Here is an 8,626-nt window from a genome sequence, read left to right on the forward strand (position 1 = left end):
GGTTAGGTGTCATTAGTCTCCAGACGCCTCATCGGAAATAGGCCTCATCTCGCCTGGAAGGGAGAACTTCCTTGATTTTCTCGAGTTGCGGCAGGTGTTCTCGAGTTACGACGGGGACCTCAGGGACCCGCCCTGTTGGCCTCAGGAGAGGCCAGTCCCTATGCGTGTTGCTAGGGGGCCCCTCGGGATTCCTCTCCCGTCGATACCGGGGCCAAAAACCTTGTGTGGAGTCAGGGCCGGAACCGAGGATTCCTCTCAGGGACTGATATGGATCTTTGGGTACTTCTGGAGTCTCGCCAGGGGAGACAGGCCTCGTCTCGTGTGGGGGCATGCACGTGCACTTTCCTTCCAGGCTGTAGCAGCAATGTCACGCTTCCCGTCGCGTGGATCAAAGGATCTGCGGTTTTCGCTCAAGGCTTTCCCTCGAGGCTTTCCCACAGGGCTGTCCCACGTGACACCGTGGTGTGAGTCGATTCTCGGCGTGAAAAATGAGCCAGTGCAGGGCAAAGAGGTTCCTCTGGAATGGACTGAGACATCTGGGGGACTCTTGGAATGGTGGTACGACCATGGAGTTCCTCTCGCCTTTCCTGTTGAGAGTGCCTCCTCTTGAGATGCGACGGGAACGCCGGGAATTTTTTGCCGTTGAAAGCAGGGAAAGGATCCCTCATCTCGAGCTACGAGGGGGAAACGGGGCTCCTCTGGATGTGGGCGGGACCATTGTGCATCCTCTCGAGTGGAGACGGGTAGGGCGGTGAACTTCTTGAGTTGCAGCAAGGGTGTGAAAGACCCTTTCGAAGTTCCAGAGGTTAGGTGTCATTAGTCTCCAGAGGCCTCATCGGAAATAGGCCTCATCTCGCCTGGAAGGGAGAACTTCCTGGATTTTCTCGAGTTGCGGCAGGTGTTCTCGAGTTACGACGGGGACCTCAGGGACCCGCCCTGGTGGCCTCAGGAGAGGCCAGTCCCCATGCGAGTTGCTAGGGGGCCTCTCGGGATTCCTCTCCCGTCGATACCGGGGCCAAAAACCTTGTGTGGAGTCAGGGCCGGAACCGAGGATTCCTCTCAGGGGCTGACATGGATCTTTGGGTACTTCTGGAGTCTCCCCAGGGGAGTCAGGCCTCGTCTCGAGTGGGGGCATGCACGTGCACTTTCCTTCCAGGCTGTAGCAGCAATGTCACGCTTCCCGTCGCGTGGATCAAAGGATCTGTGATTTTCCCTCGAGGCTTTCCCACAGGGCTGTCCCACGTGCCACCGTGGTGTGAGTCGATCCTCGGCGTGAAAGATGAGCCAGTGCAGGGCAAAGAGGTTCCTCTGGAATGGACTGAGACATCTGGGGGACTCTTGGAATGGTGGTACGACCATGGAGTTCCTCTCGCCTTTCCTGTTGAGAGTGCCTCCTCTTGAGATGCGACGGGAACGCCGGGAATTCTTTCCCATTGAAACCAGGGAAAGGATCCCTCATCTCGAGCACCGAGGGGAAAACGGGGCTCCTCTGGATGTGGGCGGGACCATCGTGCTTCCTCTCGAGTGGAGACGGGTATGGCGGTGAACTTCTTGAGTTGCAGCAAGGGTGTGAAAGACCCTTTCGAAGTTCCAGAGGTTTGGTGTCATTAGTCTCCAGAGGCCTCATCGGAAATAGGCCTCATCTCGCCTGGAAGGGAGAACTTCCTGGATTTTCTCGAGTTGCGGCAGGTGTTCTCGAGTTACGACGGGGACCTCAGGGACCCGCCCTGGTGGCCTCAGGAGAGGCCAGTCCCCATGCGAGTTGCTAGGGGGCCTCTCGGGATTCCTCTCCCGTCGATACCGGGGCCAAAAAGCTTGTGTGGAGTCAGGGCCGGAACCGAGGATTCCTCTCAGGGGCTGACATGGATCTTTGGGTACTTCTGGAGTCTCCCCAGGGGAGTCAGGCCTCGTCTCGAGTGGGGGCATGCACGTGCGCTTTCCTTCCAGGCTGTAGCAGAAATGTCACGCTTCCCGTCGCGTGGATCAAAGGATCTGTGGTTTTCCCTCGAGGCTTTCCCTCGAGGCTTTCCCACAGGGCTGTCCCACGTGCCACCGTGTTGTGAGTCGATCCTCGGCGTGAAAGATGAGCCAGTACAGGGCAAAGAGGTTCCTCTGGAATGGACTGAGACATCTGGGGGACTCTTGGAATGGTGGTACGACCATGGAGTTCCTCTCGCCTTTCCTGTTGAGAGTGCCTCCTCTTGAGATGCGACGGGAACGCCGGGAATTCTTTCCCGTTGAAAGCAGGGAAAGGATCCCTCATCTCGAGCTACGAGGGGGAAACGGGGCTCCTCTGGATGTGGGCGGGACCATCGTGCTTCCTCTCTAGTGGAGACGGGTATGGCGGTGAACTTCTTGAGTTGCAGCAAGGGTGTGAAAGACCCTTTCGAAGTTCCAGAGGTTAGGTGTCATTAGTCTCCAGAGGCCTCATCGGAAATAGGCCTCATCTCGCCTGGAAGGGAGAACTTCCTGGATTTTCTCGAGTTGCGGCAGGTGTTCTCGAGTTACGACGGGGACCTCAGGGACCCGCCCTGGTGGCCTCAGGAGAGGCCAGTCCCTAGGCGAGTTGCTAGGGGGCCTCTCCGGATTCCTCTCCCGTCGATACCGGGGCCAAAAACCTTGTGTGGAGTCAGGGCCGGAACCGAGGATTCCTCTCAGGGGCTGACATGGATCTTTGGGTACTTCTGGAGTCTCCCCAGGGGAGTCAGGCCTCGTCTCGAGTGGGGGCATGCACGTGCGCTTTCCTTCCAGGCTGTAGCAGCAATGTCACGCTTCCCGTCACGTGGATCAAAGGATCTGTGGTTTTCCCTCGAGGCTTTCCCTCGAGGCTTTCCCACAGGGCTGTCCCACGTGCCACCGTGGTGTGAGTCAATCCTGGGCGTGAAAGATGAGCCAGTGCAGGGCAAAGAGGTTCCTCTGGAATGGACTGAGACATCTGGGGGACTCTTGGAATGGTGGTACGACCATGGAGTTCCTCTCGCCTTTCCTGTTGAGAGTGCCTCCTCTTGAGATGCGACGGGAACGCCGGGAATTCTTTCCCGTTTAAAGCAGGGAAAGGATCCCTCATCTCGAGCTACGAGGGGGAAACGGGGCTCCTCTGGATGTGGGCGGGACCATCGTGCTTCCTCTCTAGTGGAGACGGGTATGGTGGTGAACTTCTTGAGTTGCAGCAAGGGTGTGAAAGACCCTTTCGAAGTTCCAGAGGTAAGGTGTCATTAGTCTCCAGACGCCTCATCGGAAATAGGCCTCATTTCGCCTGGAAGGGAGAACTTCCTGGATTTTCTCCAGTTGCGGCAGGTGTTCTCGAGTTACGACGGGGACCTCAGGGACCCGCCCTGGTGGCCTCAGGAGAGGCCAGTCCCTATGCGAGTTGCTAGGGGGCCTCTCGGGATTCCTCTCCCGTCGATACCGGGGCCAAAAACCTTGTGTGGAGTCAGGGCCGGAACCGAGGATTCCTCTCAGGGGCTGACATGGATCTTTGGGTACTTCTGGAGTCTCCCCAGGGGAGTCAGGCCTCGTCTCGAGTGGGGGCATGCACGTGCACTTTCCTTCCAGGCTGTAGCAGCAATGTCACGCTTCCCGTCGCGTGGATCAAATGATGTGTGGTTTTCCCTAGAGGCTTTCCCACAGGGCTGTCCCACGTGCCACCGTGGTGTGAGTCGATCCTCGGCGTGAAAGATGAGCCAGTGCAGGGCAAAGAGGTTCCTCTGGAATGGACTGAGACATCTGGGGGACTCTTGGAATGGTGGTACGACCATGGAGTTCCTCTCGCCTTTCCTGTTGAGAGTGCCTCCTCTTGAGATGCGACGGGAACGCCGGGAATTTTTTGCCGTTGAAAGCAGGGAAAGGATCCCTCATCTCGAGCTACGAGGGGGAAACGGGGCTCCTCTGGATGTGGGCGGGACCATCGTGCTTTCTCTCGAGTGGAGACGGGTATGGCGGTGAACTTCTTGAGTTGCAGCAAGGGTGTGAAAGACCCTTTCGAAGTTCCAGAGGTTAGGTGTCATTAGTCTCCAGACGCCTCATCGGAAATAGGCCTCATCTCGCCTGGAAGGGAGAACTTCCTTGATTTTCTCGAGTTGCGGCAGGTGTTCTCGAGTTACGACGGGGACCTCAGGGACCCGCCCTGTTGGCCTCAGGAGAGGCCAGTCCCTATGCGTGTTGCTAGGGGGCCCCTCGGGATTCCTCTCCCGTCGATACCGGGGCCAAAAACCTTGTGTGGAGTCAGGGCCGGAACCGAGGATTCCTCTCAGGGACTGATATGGATCTTTGGGTACTTCTGGAGTCTCGCCAGGGGAGACAGGCCTCGTCTCGTGTGGGGGCATGCACGTGCACTTTCCTTCCAGGCTGTAGCAGCAATGTCACGCTTCCCGTCGCGTGGATCAAAGGATCTGCGGTTTTCGCTCAAGGCTTTCCCTCGAGGCTTTCCCACAGGGCTGTCCCACGTGACACCGTGGTGTGAGTCGATTCTCGGCGTGAAAAATGAGCCAGTGCAGGGCAAAGAGGTTCCTCTGGAATGGACTGAGACATCTGGGGGACTCTTGGAATGGTGGTACGACCATGGAGTTCCTCTCGCCTTTCCTGTTGAGAGTGCCTCCTCTTGAGATGCGACGGGAACGCCGGGAATTTTTTGCCGTTGAAAGCAGGGAAAGGATCCCTCATCTCGAGCTACGAGGGGGAAACGGGGCTCCTCTGGATGTGGGCGGGACCATTGTGCATCCTCTCGAGTGGAGACGGGTAGGGCGGTGAACTTCTTGAGTTGCAGCAAGGGTGTGAAAGACCCTTTCGAAGTTCCAGAGGTTAGGTGTCATTAGTCTCCAGAGGCCTCATCGGAAATAGGCCTCATCTCGCCTGGAAGGGAGAACTTCCTGGATTTTCTCGAGTTGCGGCAGGTGTTCTCGAGTTACGACGGGGACCTCAGGGACCCGCCCTGGTGGCCTCAGGAGAGGCCAGTCCCCATGCGAGTTGCTAGGGGGCCTCTCGGGATTCCTCTCCCGTCGATACCGGGGCCAAAAACCTTGTGTGGAGTCAGGGCCGGAACCGAGGATTCCTCTCAGGGGCTGACATGGATCTTTGGGTACTTCTGGAGTCTCCCCAGGGGAGTCAGGCCTCGTCTCGAGTGGGGGCATGCACGTGCACTTTCCTTCCAGGCTGTAGCAGCAATGTCACGCTTCCCGTCGCGTGGATCAAAGGATCTGTGATTTTCCCTCGAGGCTTTCCCACAGGGCTGTCCCACGTGCCACCGTGGTGTGAGTCGATCCTCGGCGTGAAAGATGAGCCAGTGCAGGGCAAAGAGGTTCCTCTGGAATGGACTGAGACATCTGGGGGACTCTTGGAATGGTGGTACGACCATGGAGTTCCTCTCGCCTTTCCTGTTGAGAGTGCCTCCTCTTGAGATGCGACGGGAACGCCGGGAATTCTTTCCCATTGAAACCAGGGAAAGGATCCCTCATCTCGAGCACCGAGGGGAAAACGGGGCTCCTCTGGATGTGGGCGGGACCATCGTGCTTCCTCTCGAGTGGAGACGGGTATGGCGGTGAACTTCTTGAGTTGCAGCAAGGGTGTGAAAGACCCTTTCGAAGTTCCAGAGGTTTGGTGTCATTAGTCTCCAGAGGCCTCATCGGAAATAGGCCTCATCTCGCCTGGAAGGGAGAACTTCCTGGATTTTCTCGAGTTGCGGCAGGTGTTCTCGAGTTACGACGGGGACCTCAGGGACCCGCCCTGGTGGCCTCAGGAGAGGCCAGTCCCCATGCGAGTTGCTAGGGGGCCTCTCGGGATTCCTCTCCCGTCGATACCGGGGCCAAAAAGCTTGTGTGGAGTCAGGGCCGGAACCGAGGATTCCTCTCAGGGGCTGACATGGATCTTTGGGTACTTCTGGAGTCTCCCCAGGGGAGTCAGGCCTCGTCTCGAGTGGGGGCATGCACGTGCGCTTTCCTTCCAGGCTGTAGCAGAAATGTCACGCTTCCCGTCGCGTGGATCAAAGGATCTGTGGTTTTCCCTCGAGGCTTTCCCTCGAGGCTTTCCCACAGGGCTGTCCCACGTGCCACCGTGTTGTGAGTCGATCCTCGGCGTGAAAGATGAGCCAGTACAGGGCAAAGAGGTTCCTCTGGAATGGACTGAGACATCTGGGGGACTCTTGGAATGGTGGTACGACCATGGAGTTCCTCTCGCCTTTCCTGTTGAGAGTGCCTCCTCTTGAGATGCGACGGGAACGCCGGGAATTCTTTCCCGTTGAAAGCAGGGAAAGGATCCCTCATCTCGAGCTACGAGGGGGAAACGGGGCTCCTCTGGATGTGGGCGGGACCATCGTGCTTCCTCTCTAGTGGAGACGGGTATGGCGGTGAACTTCTTGAGTTGCAGCAAGGGTGTGAAAGACCCTTTCGAAGTTCCAGAGGTTAGGTGTCATTAGTCTCCAGAGGCCTCATCGGAAATAGGCCTCATCTCGCCTGGAAGGGAGAACTTCCTGGATTTTCTCGAGTTGCGGCAGGTGTTCTCGAGTTACGACGGGGACCTCAGGGACCCGCCCTGGTGGCCTCAGGAGAGGCCAGTCCCCATGCGAGTTGCTAGGGGGCCTCTCGGATTCCTCTCCGTCGATACCGGGGCCAAAAACCTTGTGTGGAGTCAGGGCCGGAACCGAGGATTCCTCTCAGGGGCTGACATGGATCTTTGGGTACCTTCTGGAGTCTCCCCAGGGGAGTCAGGCCTCGTCTCGAGTGGGGGCATGCACGTGCACTTTCCTTCCAGGCTGTAGCAGCAATGTCACGCTTCCCGTCGCGTGGATCAAAGGATCTGTGATTTTCCCTCGAGGCTTTCCCACAGGGCTGTCCCACGTGCCACCGTGGTGTGAGTCGATCCTCGGCGTGAAAGATGAGCCAGTGCAGGGCAAAGAGGTTCCTCTGGAATGGACTGAGACATCTGGGGGACTCTTGGAATGGTGGTACGACCATGGAGTTCCTCTCGCCTTTCCTGTTGAGAGTGCCTCCTCTTGAGATGCGACGGGAACGCCGGGAATTCTTTCCCATTGAAACCAGGGAAAGGATCCCTCATCTCGAGCACCGAGGGGAAAACGGGGCTCCTCTGGATGTGGGCGGGACCATCGTGCTTCCTCTCGAGTGGAGACGGGTATGGCGGTGAACTTCTTGAGTTGCAGCAAGGGTGTGAAAGACCCTTTCGAAGTTCCAGAGGTTTGGTGTCATTAGTCTCCAGAGGCCTCATCGGAAATAGGCCTCATCTCGCCTGGAAGGGAGAACTTCCTGGATTTTCTCGAGTTGCGGCAGGTGTTCTCGAGTTACGACGGGGACCTCAGGGACCCGCCCTGGTGGCCTCAGGAGAGGCCAGTCCCCATGCGAGTTGCTAGGGGGCCTCTCGGGATTCCTCTCCCGTCGATACCGGGGCCAAAAAGCTTGTGTGGAGTCAGGGCCGGAACCGAGGATTCCTCTCAGGGGCTGACATGGATCTTTGGGTACTTCTGGAGTCTCCCCAGGGGAGTCAGGCCTCGTCTCGAGTGGGGGCATGCACGTGCGCTTTCCTTCCAGGCTGTAGCAGAAATGTCACGCTTCCCGTCGCGTGGATCAAAGGATCTGTGGTTTTCCCTCGAGGCTTTCCCTCGAGGCTTTCCCACAGGGCTGTCCCACGTGCCACCGTGTTGTGAGTCGATCCTCGGCGTGAAAGATGAGCCAGTACAGGGCAAAGAGGTTCCTCTGGAATGGACTGAGACATCTGGGGGACTCTTGGAATGGTGGTACGACCATGGAGTTCCTCTCGCCTTTCCTGTTGAGAGTGCCTCCTCTTGAGATGCGACGGGAACGCCGGGAATTCTTTCCCGTTGAAAGCAGGGAAAGGATCCCTCATCTCGAGCTACGAGGGGGAAACGGGGCTCCTCTGGATGTGGGCGGGACCATCGTGCTTCCTCTCTAGTGGAGACGGGTATGGCGGTGAACTTCTTGAGTTGCAGCAAGGGTGTGAAAGACCCTTTCGAAGTTCCAGAGGTTAGGTGTCATTAGTCTCCAGAGGCCTCATCGGAAATAGGCCTCATCTCGCCTGGAAGGGAGAACTTCCTGGATTTTCTCGAGTTGCGGCAGGTGTTCTCGAGTTACGACGGGGACCTCAGGGACCCGCCCTGGTGGCCTCAGGAGAGGCCAGTCCCTAGGCGAGTTGCTAGGGGGCCTCTCCGGATTCCTCTCCCGTCGATACCGGGGCCAAAAACCTTGTGTGGAGTCAGGGCCGGAACCGAGGATTCCTCTCAGGGGCTGACATGGATCTTTGGGTACTTCTGGAGTCTCCCCAGGGGAGTCAGGCCTCGTCTCGAGTGGGGGCATGCACGTGCGCTTTCCTTCCAGGCTGTAGCAGCAATGTCACGCTTCCCGTCCCGTGGATCAAAGGATCTGTGGTTTTCCCTCGAGGCTTTCCCTCGAGGCTTTCCCACAGGGCTGTCCCACGTGCCACCGTGGTGTGAGTCAATCCTGGGCGTGAAAGATGAGCCAGTGCAGGGCAAAGAGGTTCCTCTGGAATGGACTGAGACATCTGGGGGACTCTTGGAATGGTGGTACGACCATGGAGTTCCTCTCGCCTTTCCTGTTGAGAGTGCCTCCTCTTGAGATGCGACGGGAACGCCGGGAATTCTTTC

The sequence above is a fragment of the Capricornis sumatraensis genome, unplaced genomic scaffold, assembly GCF_032405125.1.
Source record: "Capricornis sumatraensis isolate serow.1 unplaced genomic scaffold, serow.2 scaffold1, whole genome shotgun sequence".
Taxonomy (NCBI): Eukaryota; Metazoa; Chordata; class Mammalia; order Artiodactyla; family Bovidae; genus Capricornis; species Capricornis sumatraensis.